The sequence below is a fragment of the Microcaecilia unicolor genome, chromosome 1, assembly GCF_901765095.1.
Source record: "Microcaecilia unicolor chromosome 1, aMicUni1.1, whole genome shotgun sequence".
Classification (NCBI taxonomy): Eukaryota; Metazoa; Chordata; class Amphibia; order Gymnophiona; family Siphonopidae; genus Microcaecilia; species Microcaecilia unicolor.
Genome location: NC_044031.1, coordinates 203345433 through 203361005, shown reverse-complemented (window position 1 = coordinate 203361005; position 15573 = coordinate 203345433). Strand labels below are relative to the sequence as shown.

The following is a 15573-nucleotide window of genomic DNA, read 5'->3' as shown; positions in this document are numbered from 1 at the left end:
TACTGCTAGACTCAACCCTCACCCTGATTCTACAAATTCAGACAACCTTTAAAAATTGTCTCTATTACCTGCGGTAGCTACAACATCTGTCTCCATATATTGATAAGACAAATCTGTCCACAGTGGTTCATGCCATGATAACATCATGACAAGACTACTGTAATGCCCTGTACACTGGTCAAACCAAAGAGAGTTTGCATCAGCTCCAACTAATTCAGAATGCTGCAGCATGACTACTAGAAGGCTGTAAGTGGCATCACCACATCACACCCTCCCTGTAAAAATTACACTGTCTACCATTACAAGAAAGTTATAAGAATAAATGGCAAACATATTGAGTTAATTTTTCAAGAATTCCATGAAAAAATATTTTTCAATACCTCATGAAAATATAGGTAGTGAGATTCTGAACTTATAGATAAAAGTAAAAAGAGTTCCACTTTATTACAGCCTCATAACTAAAAACAGAAAAAAATAGCTTTTTGTATTGTATACCTATTGCAGATTGAACAGGTACAATCAGCTGCTCATAGCACCTGCTATCCAGGTAAGTGCTTCTGCCCAGGATATTCAGAGGCACTATCCGGAAACCGTCTCTGAATATCCTTACAAACCACTTCTGTACTATTCCCCAAAGTCTATAAATGGAACTTTAAGTTGTACACACTAATTTGGCTGCACAGCTTGATTAACAAGCCAATCAGTGCTGATAATTGGTACTTTACAATCAATTAGCAGTACTAATTAGCTTTAATTAGAATTTAAACGCACAACTTTCTAAGCGTATTATATAATGTGGTGCACATAAATTCTAATGCACGCAGCTGAAAAAAGGCGTGGACATGGGCATGGAATAGGCGGGTCATCGATATTTCAAATAAAACTATTATGGAATACACCCGATCTGTGCCGAAGTTAGATGCATGTATTTAGGCCTGGTTTTAGGTGGCTGTGCCTTAAATTTAGTTGCAAGAACAGCACGTGAGCATATTCTGTAAACTACACCTAACTTTAGGTGTAGTTCATAGAATTGTACCAAATGTGTGGTTCTTCAGTGCCAATTTTTTAAGGTGCCATTTACAGAATTTGGCCCTATGCGTACAGAATGACACAGGAACAAAGTTTGTCCCCATCCCTGCCCCCGTGGGTTCTCTCTCCATCCCATCTCTGCATGTTCTGCCTCCTTTCCTGCCCCATCCCCCGTAGGTTCTGTCCCCATCCCCATGGACTCTGACCTCATCTGAGGAAGACTCGAACAATTATGATTTTATATTTAAACCTTTTTATTAAAGTATAAAAAAATATGCTGTGCAACTATTGTGTATAAGTTACAAATAGAAAACAACAATAGTAATAGCGAGCAGCTATATAATAACCCTCCTCACCACCACCCTCTACCCTTCCATCCCCAACAGCAGCTGATTTCTACTACCCCAAGGAATCTTAATCCACCCTGTTAAAATATCCAGGGGTACAACATACAACTAGTTCTGTATGCCGTAGAGGGAAGAAATATGCCCTATGAAGCACTGTTAGATTTTTAAATCTGTGGATAAATAAGAAGTCATCAACAATCTCAGGATTCAGTCTACTTCTCCTGTGTCTTCCACAGTCCTTCTTGCAATAGAATATGTCTTCTTAGAAGATGTGTGGTAGCAGGATGTACAAGATTCCCCGTGCAAATTTTGCTAGTTATGGCCAGCATGTTTGCTTGTTTTTCCAAAAAATCAAAATATCATTGTCTGCATCACTCAAAGAAATAACAGTCCAGTTCATTAACAGGCTTCAAAGTAGAAAATGACATGGGGGCAAACTTTGTCCCCATCCCTAAGGGCTCTGTCCCCATTCCCGCCCTGTCCTTGTAGGATCTATCCCCATCTCCGCCCCATCCCCACCCCTATCTCCACGGTTACTTCAGGTTCCCATCCCTGTGTCACTCTACTACCTATGCGGATAAAGCTATCCTAAGTTATCCAGATAGCAGACTGAATTTTGCCATTATCTGGATAAGTTCCAGAGCTGACCATCTTAGCTGAATATCCAGTGCCAGTAACTAGCAAGATAGTGGCACTGAATGTCCACATATTTTTGAACTGTTGCAGGTGGTGTTTAACAAAAAAAAGAAAAAAAAAAAGAAAACACTGACTACAGCAGCTGAATAGTGGTCAAATAATTTATTAAACAGTTGTGTTTATAGAAATAGTATATAGATCATCTTCATAGATTGCAGTATAAAGTTATATGAACCTTCAGGGCATAGAGTAGAGCCCGCTAACAACCCTGTGTAATAACTTACCTAGACATCTCCAGTCTTCAGACTATTCAAACACACATGCAAACAGCTTAACTTCAGAGATCATAAAGCACACAACACAGCTAAGCAGCCTTCAAGTTCTCAGGGAGTTCCCAGAGATTTCTTTTCAAACCCTAGGGCTCAAACCGAGTCTTGAGGGAAATAACTTGTTGTTCCATCAAGTTTAATACCTGTCAGGTTCTCAGGTTCAGAGCCCACGGGGCTGGGCTCTGGAGCAAACGTGAGCCCTTGGGCTGCTGCCGAGGAGCGACAGCAGCAGGCAAAACCCACCAACCAACACTGGGCAAGCACACCGGCAGGGACTGCAGGCACTGCCCAGCGAACCGGAACACATGGACTGGAATCCCCTGGACTGGAGGACACAGGACTGGAACACTGGACTGCAATTTCCCGGACCGGAGGATACAGGACTGGAACACTGGACTGGAGCACACCGGACTGGTCCACACAGCTTCACCTGCACTTAGCTACTAAGCCCCCCAGGAGTTGAGCTCCTGGGTTTGAGTAGCCGGCAGGACTTACTGGATACCGGATGACACAGGGACCAGGACTGGAAACAGAAGTACTCCTAAACCTAAACTGATCTACGTGCTCCCAAGCCCTAAACCAGCAGGAGTGTTCCTAACAGTAAACTGACAAAAGGACTTCCTAAGCCCTATACTAAACAGGAGCTCCTAAGCCCTACTCAAGAAAGGGACTTCCTAAGCCCTAAACTAACAGAGCAGGGAACTAAACACAAAGCTAACACAGGTGCTACTAAGCACCAAGCTACAAGCAGAGCTCTACACTAACAAGCTAAACACAAAACTAACAAGCTACCTAAGCACTGCTCTAGCAAGCTAGATACAAAACTAACAAGGTGCTTCCTAAGCACTACTCTGGCAAGCAACCAGAAGAGCTCCTAGCACTAAAAGGGAAGACAGGGGAGCCACAAGGAAAAAGCAGGGAAGCTAACACATAAGCCAAAAGTGCTTCTAAAGCACTAAACACCAACAGCAAAGACTGCAATGCTCCCAATAGCACAAACACCAGAAGTACTTCTAACAGCAAACTCTGCGGTGTTCCTAACAACACCAAACCCTGAAGTACTTCTATCAGCAACAGAGCTTCCAAAGCCCTACACACAGCAATGCTTCCAAAACCAAGAGGGAAAAGCAGGGGAACCATAAGGGAAAAGCAGGAAAGCTAAACACACAGTCACCAGTGCACACTGCACTAACGCTAACCTGGACCTTAGCAAAAGCAAGCAGGGAAACTAGACACAAAGTCAGAAGTGCACACTGCACCACCCTACCTAAAGCAAACACCACCGTTGCGAAGGCCCTGAAGGAAACAACACCACTTCCTTATCAAAGCCCTCCCTAATGATGTCACACTCCCTAGACCTAGGCAAAAGCACACTGACCCAGAGAGGCCCAACCCACACCAATGCAACACCGTGAAGCACTTGAAGCCAGTACACCCAAAGAGAGGTAGAGCTAACTCAGTCCACCCACACAGCTGTAGTAAAGTAAAACAATTAACCCCATGCTGCTGGAAGCTGCCAGCACAGAGAGACAGAGCCAGCTCAGAAAGGACCGAGAAAAGAAACAGAAGCCAGCTAAGAAGCTGACTCCCAGGAAAGAGGTAAGTTTGAGAGGGGTTCTGACCCCAATCATAACAGCACCAGTTTTCTTCCCATGCATAACTTGAATTTCCCAGCACCATAATTTAGATTTACAGCTCCTGTCTGTTTCTCAGCAGGCCTCAAGTTCAAAACCTGACAAAGCCCTTTTGAACTTTCAGGATTTCACATGTGATATCATAGACACCCTGTTTGAACAGTCCACAGAGCATGCAGGCTTTATACTGTACACTACCTACAAGGCTGCAAACGAATTTTCAGAGTGCTTCCCGTATATTCAGGCAAGCAAAGAGAAGTTGAGAACACATATATCCTTTCCTCCTGCTTTTAAAGCAGGTGCAGAGTACCCATGGGAAAGAACAGAAATTTCAAAATTAACTTTCCCTCCCTCACCCTAACCATTGTCTGATATATGTTCAAGTACTTTTATTCATTCTGGGAGGGGTGCACGCGGTAGTGTTGGGGCGGAAGGATAAATGGCAACTTTCAGTCCCTGCTCAAATGCATGAGAAGGGGCTTACCTCCACTGAGAGCGAGATCCCCTCTATTCATATGAGACTCATTGTATGTAAGACTGACTTAGGGCCCTAAGCCGCGCTGTTGGCACTCAAACTTTGTAGAGACACCCATAAGAATATAATGGGCGTCTCTATCGTTTACATGCGCTAAAAAGTTACCGTGCCTACAGCGCGGCTTAGTAAACAGGGCCCTTAGCATATCTCAGGCTGTCAATCATTAATTTGCATGATAATTATGTAAAAGTAGAGCTGTTGTTTTCATTCTCTTCCCCACGCCATTCCCCATCAAAAAAGTAGTAAAATGGTATTAAGCTGAATGGGATGCTGGAAAAGTTTGGTTTGTGCTGTAGTTTTATTCCAGTTGAAACAAAGTGATTTAACCGGCCAGAAATAGTTAAGGGACCATATGGAACCACATAAAACTCAGTGCTACCTTTATGTGGCGTCGCTTAAGAGGTTAAGTGCTGTATATTGCATTTAACTGCATAAGTGATAGCTGGCCCCATAAACCTGAACATTTAATGCTGGTGCCCAGACATGGCCCAGCATTGAATATTTGGGAATAATGCCACTGCCAGCTGAATATCTACCTCCAGGTAACTATGTTTCTACCCTTTTCTATGTTTAAAGAAATGTGTCTGCTTTTGGGGGGGGGGGGGGGGGGAGTTGGATTTTATATTGGAAACAGTTTAATCTTTGTGAGTTTTTAGGAATCTTTAATAAGAGCATGTATGCCTTAATCAATGTGTTCCGCTACATGTAGAATTTCTTCACTCTGTAGTCAATTCATATGTAGGGATGTTGTCCAAATGAATCTCTAGTACCAACACACATGTAAGGAAAAAAATATGACATAAGACAGCTCTTAGGAATGCTATGGCATGGATATATTTCTTCTTGAAGAAGCAGACACATTAAAGTAATTATGGATTGTCAGTTATGCAAATTATATATGTTTAACTATATAAAAATGACGTTAATTTCATTAAATACAATCTCCCAGTCTGATCAGAACATTAAGCATAGTTTATCATAGCTTATAATAGCAGGTGAACTATATAATATTACTGATATATCTGGGGTATGAATGGTATCTCAGTAACTTTGAAGTCAGTGACAAGGACTAACAAGTTTTGGTTTTCAGTTGTGCCCTTCCAGAAACTTGGCGAAACAAGGCGCACTTGTTAAAGGGTGCTGGAAGATCTCCTCCTCCAAGCCGCGGACGGTGAAATCCCCGGATTCTACTAAAGTCTCATTGGAAGTATTCCTGGCCAGGATACTTGGATTCCCAGATTCAGTAATTTTACAATAGTATCTACCTTAAGTGGGTCTGTCGTTATGGGCTGATAGTAGGGGGTGTGTGGGGTGAAGGGGGGGTCCTGCTCATTGATGCAAATGTTTATAGTCTTGATTGGGTGTTTTTCCTGTGAAAGTCGGTTTGTTGTGTGGGGTCTCTCACTTGTTTGGGCTTTAGGAGGAAAAGAGTTTTTTAAATCATTCGATTGAGCATGAGTTTTTGCGGATGGTTCTTTTTTCTCTTTTCTCCCAATGATAATAGCTTACTCCTAGTTTGATAGTGGTTTTTCAATACTATATGTATTTTCCCTATCTGGAGCTCTGAGGTTCCGGTTGTGTAAATCTAAATAACGGAATTCCTGGTTGAAATCTTTCCATTACAGGTGGGAGACATACACACAAAAACCTTTTTCAAACTTCCTAGAGTATTTGGATTTAGGTTTTGATCAAGTTTCTAATTTTAGAGTATCTCAGTAACTGAGCAATTTCCTACCAGGTGGAGGAGGAACAGGTCATCTAGAGGGCTTTACATTCCCAGATTCATGTTATTCTGGGTTTCATGCAGGTGAGAGAAATGGAAAAAAAAACTATTGATCAGATTGCTGGCAAAATTTATTGCAGGCAGGGATAAGGGATACTTTCTTGTGCTCTTGGACTTCTCAGCATTTTTCAACTTGCTGACTCATCAGCCGCGAGTGACCTGGCTGTCTGCCCTAGAGATACGTAAGCTGGCATAAAATTAATTTGTCTCCTTTTTAAATGGTTGCTTACAGCACATTGTATTGGGAGATTGTGTTCAACTCCTGGTGTCTTGCTTTCTGGGGTCCCCGAAGGGTAATTGCTATCCCCAATATTGTTTAACATGTTTTTAAGACACTGATCAATTTGATCAGGCAGTGGAAGTTGGGCTTCCAAATATACACAAATAACATCAAGCTATGCTTGACTCTTGAGGTTGCAAGTTTAAGTGTATGGAAGATCTGAAGGACTTCTAGCAGTCGGACGGAGAAAGGCTTTACAAATGGATTCAACCTGCAAACCAGAGGTGCTGGCAGTTAGTAAGCAGTTGCCTGACTCACTAGGGGTTCATTTAGAATTTGGATGTGTCTCCAGAAAAAAGAAAGACAAATCCCAGTCCAATCTGAAGTTTACCAGCAGTACATATTTCATTTGTGCTCAATATAGAAACTAAAACTACACTCAACACAGACCATTGCACCGCCTTATGAGCCAGTCTAAAAAAAAACAAAAAACCTCAAGACATTTGCAATGAATTCAGAATAGAGCAGCACAGCTTTTGATGGGCTGCATTGCGCATGATCACACAGTGCTGCATTTCAAAGCTTTGCAATGACTTCCAGTCCACAGTCAGATAGATTTTTAACATACTGTGTTGACCTTTAAGGCTCTAGAGGAGACCACTCCAGTACATCTAAAAGACTGACTGTAGCTGTACTTGCCAAACCACGCACAATGGTCCCTAAGAGACTGTTTGCTGGCAGTCCAAGCAATAAAGAAGCTTGTTTGACAACAGCTCAAGTCAAGCTTTCTCCTGCATCCCTCTATGTTTATGGAACAAGCTGCCATGTGAGTTGCGCTCTATTGGTGATTTTCTGCTCTTCCAGACACTATTAAAGGCCTGACTGTTTCAGTCTTTGACATTTCTTAGAGGTCAACCATCCTTGTGATTGTGCCTGGAAGTGCATTAGTTAGGTTTATAGAGAATTCAGGCATTAAAATTTCATGCACTGTAAGAGCATCTGAGTTCAGCCCTGAGCTCTTCATTTGGTTCAAGGGATTCCCTAGAGTGATCCCACAGTAATTTGATTAAGGCATTTATTATTGTACAGATTTTTAAAAATCAATTTCTGTTTTCATTTACAGAAAAGGGCCACTATGGGGCCAATATTCAAAGCCATTTAAGCGGACAGGAGCTTCTCCTGCCCGCTTAAATTGCTTCCTGATGCCTAAGTGGGGACATTCAGCGGCAATTAACAGGAGAGTGTTGCTAAATATCCCCACAGACCGCCCAAACAAAAAGTGGGCAGGTCAGGGGTGGCACGATGGAGGAGCCCGAGGTTATGCAGGTGCCAGCAATACTCAGTGCTAGCACCCGCATAGCTAATTGGCTTAATATAGGACTGCTCAAGAGCTGTCCTAAATAAGGCTACTTAGCTATGCGGATGCCGACACTGAATATTGCCGGCACCAGCATAACTAAACAAAAAACAAAGAAATACCAAGAGCCCCCCCACCTCCTTGACAATGCCTCCTACTTCCCTCCCCCTCTCCCCAGTCTTTGGTAATAAGAAGCCCCCCCTGAACTCCCCATCTCCAACTGTCAAGGTAGGGCCCCCTTGTCCTACCCAAAGCCCTGGTAGTCCAGCGGTGGTCCTCAGGGGCAGAAGCACAACCCCTTTGCTCCTGCCCCTTGCAACGGCTATCCAAAATGGCTGCCGCAACCTCTTGCAGCAGATCTTCGTACTACACAAAGTACCTTGAGCTGCTGTGAGAGGTTGTGGCAACCATTTTAGATAGCTTCTGCAAAGGGCAGGAGTGAGAGGACTTCACTCCTGCCCCCAACAACCACTGCTGGACCACCAGGGCTACAGGTAGGCCCACCTTGTTAGCGGGGGGGGGGGGGGCAGGGGTGTTCTGGGGAGGGGGCTTCTTACTGATGAGGGCTGGAGGAGGGTGGAAGGAAAGAGGAGGCATTGTCAGGGAGGAGGCTCTCTTTTTAAAAATTCTTTTTAAACAACAAAAGTTATGTGGGCCCTGGCCCGATATTCACCAGGACTGTATAACTCTTATGCTGGCCCCAGCTAAATATTGGCCAGGCCTGCATAAGTTCCACTGCCCACCCTGCCCAAAATTATCCCCAATATTTAGTGTCAGTGGCTGGACATGGCCCGGCACTGAATATCTGGGGACAATTTAGCCGGTGATGATCAGCATATTAAAAAATGCTGACCGCCGCTGGCTGAATATCAGGGGGTATATCTATAAGGAACTGGATATTGTAGTTAAACCATATCAATACAATATGAATAGATGGGTGAGTGAGGGCAGAGCTTGGGGGAAGGGGTTCTGTTCTCGGGGTAGTGCCATTGTGGGAGAATTCAGGAAGGAGGTCTGATTTAGGGGAATGGGTGCCAGGAGGGGGTTCTCTATTGGAGTGGGGAAGGAATGTCTGCTCTTGGGGGCGGGGAGCATGAGGGGGGCTCAGAGTTTGGGGGGGGGGAAGAAACTGACTAATTCCCTTATGTGTGTCATGGCTGATATCCAGTTAAGACCCAATGACCCTGTAAGTTCTGGCAGCCAGCAAATGTACAGCGAGACCCGGATATTCAATGTCATTACCTGGACATGGCTGGGCATTGAATATCTGGATCTAATTTAGCTTGCAACGATCATTGTCTAAAAAAGAACAGAGAGATACCAGGTCACATACATATTGTTCTTGTGACACAGAGTTGGAGAGGATGACAAGCACATGCTAGAATGCCTTCTTTTCATGCATTCAGAAAGTCAGAAGTGGGGGTGTTGAGTGGCTGTGGCATTCATAGGTTTCACAGGTGAAAAAGTCATGAGGGTGTCCATAGCACTGGAACTTCAAGGAAGGTAGGAAGGAGTCCAAAGTAGCAACACCAAGGCTGTAAGGTTTCCAAGAGCCTAGCTGCCAAAAAATGAATAGCAGATCTGAGGTATGCGGAAGAGCCTGGTAAGGAAAATTTGATAGGAAAGGAATGGCTTAAGGGAGATAAGCTTGCAGAGAACAGATATTTGTTGGGGGAGAGGAGGATGTTTGCTAGGAGAGTAATGGCACAGGAGAGATATTTCCTTGGGGGAGTCAGGGGCAGTTGAGTCAAGGGAGGTTTTCTGAAAGGGGGTTCAGGGATGATCATGGTCTGGAGGGGTTGGTGGAGGATGGAGACTGAGGTAGAAGAGAAGGGATTTTTGGGAGGAGGTGGGGATAAATGTATACCCAAGTAACACTGCTGGAAAATCTGAAACTTTGGCCTTCAACTCTCCCTTGGGGCTAGGCTGCTTTTTGCGTCTTAAAAAAATTTATATATCTTGTATTCTTGAGCATTCTTATTTTAATATTTAGACAGTATTTCTTATACAGTGACTCATAACAAGACAATTATATATTTTAAGCAATGCAAATAATAGGCACATTTTAAGCAGGCGATTTTTTGGTTGAAATAAGTTATTGTTTCTGGACGGATATGACTTGATCTAGTTGTATTTGTTCACATTACAGGTAAAACAATGCAACAAATCTGGTAAAGTTCTCTCCATTTTCTACTGTCTGTGGGCTGAGCCTTAAGATGCAGTATGGCTGCAAATCAAACAACACATTGCCACGTATTTACTGGTTAAAATGGTAGCACATGCATTAATTCTGATAAGGTCACATGGCCTATGAAAAGCTTGTTCCTTCTGTCTCATTAAGAATCTGTTAAGTTATTGGCTAATTGCAGAGCATGCACTATTGTTAGTTACTCATTTCATTCAATCAAAGGTCTATCAGGCTGATTTTTAAAAGATCTAGGTATCTAGATCTCGCAAAATAAAGTCTGCACAGGGTTACTAAATTTAGATGCCTGAAAAAGGGGTGACTTCAGGCTAGGGAAGCAAAGGGGCTCTTTTACTAAGCCGTTTAAAGTGTCTACCCGTGCCCAATGTGTGCCAAAATGGAGTTACCGCCCGGCTGCCACGTGGCTCTTGTGGTAATTTCATTAACTTTTAATTTTTCGGATATGTGTATTGGACATGCACCAAGTGGCATTTGACGCGCATAGGTCATTACCACCCGGTTACCGCGTGAGACTTTACTGCTAGGTCAATGGCTGGTGGTAAAGTCTCAGACCCAAAATGGACGTGCGGCAATTTTCATTTTTTTTGGCAAAAATTTAAAAAGGTATTTTTTGCAGATGCGCTGAAAAATGATTCTGCGTGCGCCCAAAACACGTACTGACAGTACCACAGGCCATTTTTCAGTATACCTTAGTAAAAGGACCCCTCAAAGGGTAAACCAGACACCCAGTTTAAGTCAGCAAAAGTGTACCTATTTCAAATCTATTTTATAAAGAACAGTAGGTGCCTACTTTTCTAGTGTAATACTAGCATAAGTGGTCAAAATGCACCTTTCTGTAAGGCACAGTCACTTACGTCAGCTCTGTGGCTAGTGCAAATTATCACACCTATGTTTAGCATGAACACACAAATTTGATAATTATATTACATTACATTTAACTTATATTTCACAATTACCTTCACAGTTCAGTGCAGATCACATAAAACTAAGAGACTAGAAATAGATGAGGGTTTTAAGAGCCCATGGTTTGATATTCAATGGATGCTTAATACCTCAGTTTTGGAAACTTTGGGGTCTATTTTACATGACTAAATTTTGGGCTGAAAATAGGTGCATACATTTAATTTTAGGAGTCTTAAAATTGAGGCTCTTAAAGTTAGACTTGTTAGTGATTCTCCTAACTTTATGTACCTAACTATGTATTCAATATTGGAAATCAACACTGAGAGGGTAATTTTATAAGAAACTATTTAGATTTTGGTGGCGAGAAAATGTACATAGGTGGGTACTCCCATGTGTAAATGAAATGCTTAACAGTATGAAGGTATGCTCCTTGTGGGGTCTTTTACTAAAGCTTAGCTTGAGTTATCTGCAACAGCTAATTTTCTTACATTTTATTACTTTTTTAAATTGTACTTTGTTCATTTTCCAGTTTAGTACACTGCCACCATAGGTATTCCTGTACTACGCTTTTGATTTGATATTCTTTCCTTCACTGGTTAGCCTATAGCAGGGATATCTAAAATAATGGCATCATAACATTCTTGTTCATGGCCCAGGATACTTTTGTTTCTCATCATGTTTCTACAAATGCTAAGCTGACTTCCTGGCACTACAAAGCCTTCCAGAAAACAGCAAGGCAAACGATCTGCAAAATCCAACGTGGAAAACGAGCAAGCAGATCAGTACAGTGAAACCTCAGTTTTCATTGACTTCAGATTTTGTCGTTTTTGGTTTTCGTCGAATTTGTTAGCAAAAAATTTGTCTCGGTTTTCGTCGGCGTGCCCACACTGGTAATTTTGCGTTCTCATGGGGCATTCTCCTGCGGCATTGTTTTTCGTTGTGTGATACAAATTTCATCATTTTGCCCACCCTGCTGCTTTTGGTTCAGTGCCTCTTCATAAATGACCGTGGCTTGATGGTACAAATTTCTTCGTTTTGCCCACCCTGCTGCTTTTAGTTCAGTGCTCCTGCACATCCTCCAGGTTTGGAAGATGCATTGTTGGAGCAGTTCAGTTTTATCACTGTGAAGTTCTTGCCCCCTAATACCACACCACTCATCCAGCCCATGGACCAGAATGTCATTTCCAATTTCAAGAAACTGTACACAAAAGCATTGTTTCAAAGGTGCTTTGAGGTGACATCAGATGCAGAATTGTCCTTAAGAGAGTTCTGGAAAAAACATTTCAACATTCTCAACTGCATTAGCCTCATAGATAAGGCTTGGCAGGGAGTGACATCCAGGATGATGAACTGTGGCTGGAAGAAATTATGGCCAGGATGTGTGCATGAGAGAGATTTAGAGGAGATAGAGCCTTCACCTGATGACCCTACACAAGATGTGCAGTCAATTGTTTATTTGGGGAGGTCCATGGGTTTGGAGGTGAGTGGTGAGGATGTGGAAGAGTTGGTGGATGACCACAGTGAAGAACTCACCACTGAAGAGCTGCAAGAGCTTCAACTAGAAGTGCAACAGATGGCAGATGAAGAAGTTGCTTCGGATAAGGAGGAAGAGACATGGGAGAATGTGCCTTCTTCAGAGATTAAGGCCATCTTCTCCATGTGGACTAAAGTACAGGTGTTTGTGGAGAAAAATCACCCAGACAAAGCTGTTGCAGGCCGTGTCTGCAACTTGTTTAATGATAATGTCTTGCCTCATTTTAGGCAAATCTTAAAGAGGCGGCAGAAACAAACCTCTTTGGACAGCTTTCTTGTGCGACATGGGTCCACTGACTCTGAAGCTGGTCCTCGTGCCAAAAGACCAAGAAGGGAAGTGAGCCCCCCAGATAGTGTCTTGATACCTATTGTCCTTATGGAGGGGGATCTCCCTCCCAAACAATAATATCTGCACCTCTCTCTCCGTCTTCCAAACGCCAAGAAGAGTCTTCAGAAAGGTAAATGCCATGCTAAATGTTCATTTATTCTATACATTAGTCTTTTTTATTCATGTAAAAGAAAAATTTCTTATTGTCTCGGTTTTCGCCTATTATTTTCGGACGGATTATCAACGAAAACCGAGGTTTCATTGTATATTATCCAAAATATTTTTATTGAAGATACCATACCTAAGACAGTTGCCCGACATAGGCCGTGTTTCGCCCAGAAAAGGGCTGCGTCAGGGGCTAGTCTGTATCTCTACGAATAAGAACAATTGCAAATTGCATTATCAGGACAAGGAAATGAAAAAAAACCCAGCACAAACAGCGTGTCCTGTTGTGTTTCCAAATCACCAGCAAATAGTCTGCTATCAAAGCTTTGATAGCAGACTACTTGCTGGTGATTTGGAAACACAACAGGACACATTGTTTGTGCTGGATTTTGTTTGCATTTCCTTGTCCTGATATGCAATTTGCAATTGTTCTTATTCGTAGAGATACAGACTAGCCCCTGACGCAGCCCTTTTGTGGGTGAAACACGGCCTGTATCGGGCAACTGTCTTAGATATGGTATCTTCAATGAAAAAGTTTGGATAATATACTGATCTGCTTGCTCATTTTCCACTACAAAGCCTTCTACAGGAATAAAATACAAAACTTAGGGGCCCTTTTACAAAGTGGGGGTAAGCCCAAGGCAGGATTACTGCTCGCCAAAAGTGAAGTACTACCAGGCTACTGCAGCAGCCCGGCAGTAGTTCCCACCTCCAGTGTGCCGTCATATCCAGCACTACAAAAAATTGTTATTTTGTAGCGATGGTATGTACCACCGAGTTAGCGCGGGACCCTTACTACCACTTCAGTGGGAGGTGGTAAAGCCCCCCCCCCCCGAAGAAAGAAATACCTATCTTTTACCCGCTGCAGTAAAAGGGGGCCTTGACATGACACCGGCACAGACCCCCTTTTGCCGTAGCATGGTAAAAGGGGCCCTTAGTTCCTTTCAGAATGTTACTACTAAGAGAATGTTTGTAAAAATCATTCAGAGAAGGGCATTAGTCTTCCCATCCCTTTGCACACTCTGAAATGTCTCCTAGATTTCATATTCCCAGCTATAAGGGTCTGTGCTGGGGAACAGAACCTGATTCCTGGCTAAGTAAATCAATCATTTATGTGTTTATATGTTGATTAAATGCAAATTTGAACATTACTGAGCTAAGAGGAGACGTTCTATAATGCTTCAGTGCAAGAAGTACTAAAATAAAATGACAAAATGGTTTTTATTTTGGTCTTTTGAATAAATTATTCCTGTGGAGTCAAGCTTATTATTATTATTCTCAGTGGCCACGCTGCTAAACACCTGTGCTTGTAATTAACACATATCTATTTTCAGGCTGATGCTTTTGCCTGAGAATAGGGTTAGAATTAGCATTTATTTCATGCCTTAAAAATATTCAGCTGATTGGTCAGCATGAGTTTTATACACAGGCTGCAAAGGTCAAAATATATCCAGATATTCAGTGCCACTATCCAAGTAAATTCTGGTGCTGAATAGCTGGATGACACAGACTTTTCAGTCAGAGATTGTGCTATAGCTTTATCAGCACGTTAGGTTTTAAGCAGTCTACCAGTATTAGGTTGTTTTTTTTCACGTATATCCAGTTGGTTTCTTTCAGTCTGAAATTTATGCTATCTACAGGAAGGAGTCCTGAGGAAAGCTTGTTTGCCAAAACATGGCCCTTGTAGGGTCCATCTGAACAGCATTTGTTTACAGAACTGTGATTACACATCTGCTGGATTATTACATGCATTGACACACATGCTTTATGACATTATACATTTTTGAATAAACTTTTTATTTATCATCCTGGAACAACTTTTTTGTGATCATTTCCACTTCTTTTTTTGTTTCTGTAGTCAGCATTGTAACATATCCGGTAGTAAAGATATTCAGTTCACTAGCTGGATAACTTAGGGCAGCCTATCAAAGCAAGAAATATACATTTAAAAAGACATGCCCATATTTTTTTGTTGGCTATATCTTACTCAACAAATCTGTTACAGAGTTTTCGTAGGATCTGAACAGAAGGATGGAAAGTTGTTGATAATGGGAACTACACTGAAGAGAGCTTGTAATATGCTTTCACTTTTGGCAGGTGCAGTAAGGTTTCACTAGTGTACAAGAGTAATGTAGCTGGTCTTCATAGCACACAAATAATATTCACAAAATAAATCTAATTTGTCATTATACACAGTATGTTAAGTAAAGATATACTATTGCCCTGTAATTATATAGCATTTGTCTAAAACACCACACTTTTGGATAAGCCAGCAGCTACAATCCCAGAATCTATTAGGCTTTCTCTTTCAGATTTGGATAAAGCAGTTCTCCAAGTAATGAATAATTTTGTACCTCAGATTAAAATTTTGGAGACAAAGATAAATCATCATGATATGGACCTGGCTAAACTTAATTCTTTTGTGCAGACATTTCAAAATTATGAACAATCTGTTGCATAGATTCAGTTGGCTCAAGCAATATGTATTACAGATTTATCTACTGTTTCATTTAGATTGGAAAGTGTTGAGAATTTAATTGGGGTTAATTAAAGGTTATAAAAAAAAAA

At 42.0% G+C, this 15573-nt stretch overlaps 1 protein-coding gene and 1 long non-coding RNA gene across 7 annotated transcripts in view; one reads left to right on the top strand and one right to left on the bottom strand.

Annotated features, from left to right (window-relative positions):
* Window positions 1-15573, bottom strand: part of TPK1 (thiamin pyrophosphokinase 1) — a 453486-nt gene that overhangs the window by 72441 nt on the left and 365472 nt on the right. The window lies entirely within an intron of this gene.
* LOC115470532 lies at window positions 951-14879 on the top strand. Its single transcript, XR_003942215.1, has 3 exons — window positions 951-1032; window positions 9301-9305; window positions 14868-14879. It is a non-coding gene; the product is annotated as an uncharacterized LOC115470532 (long non-coding RNA).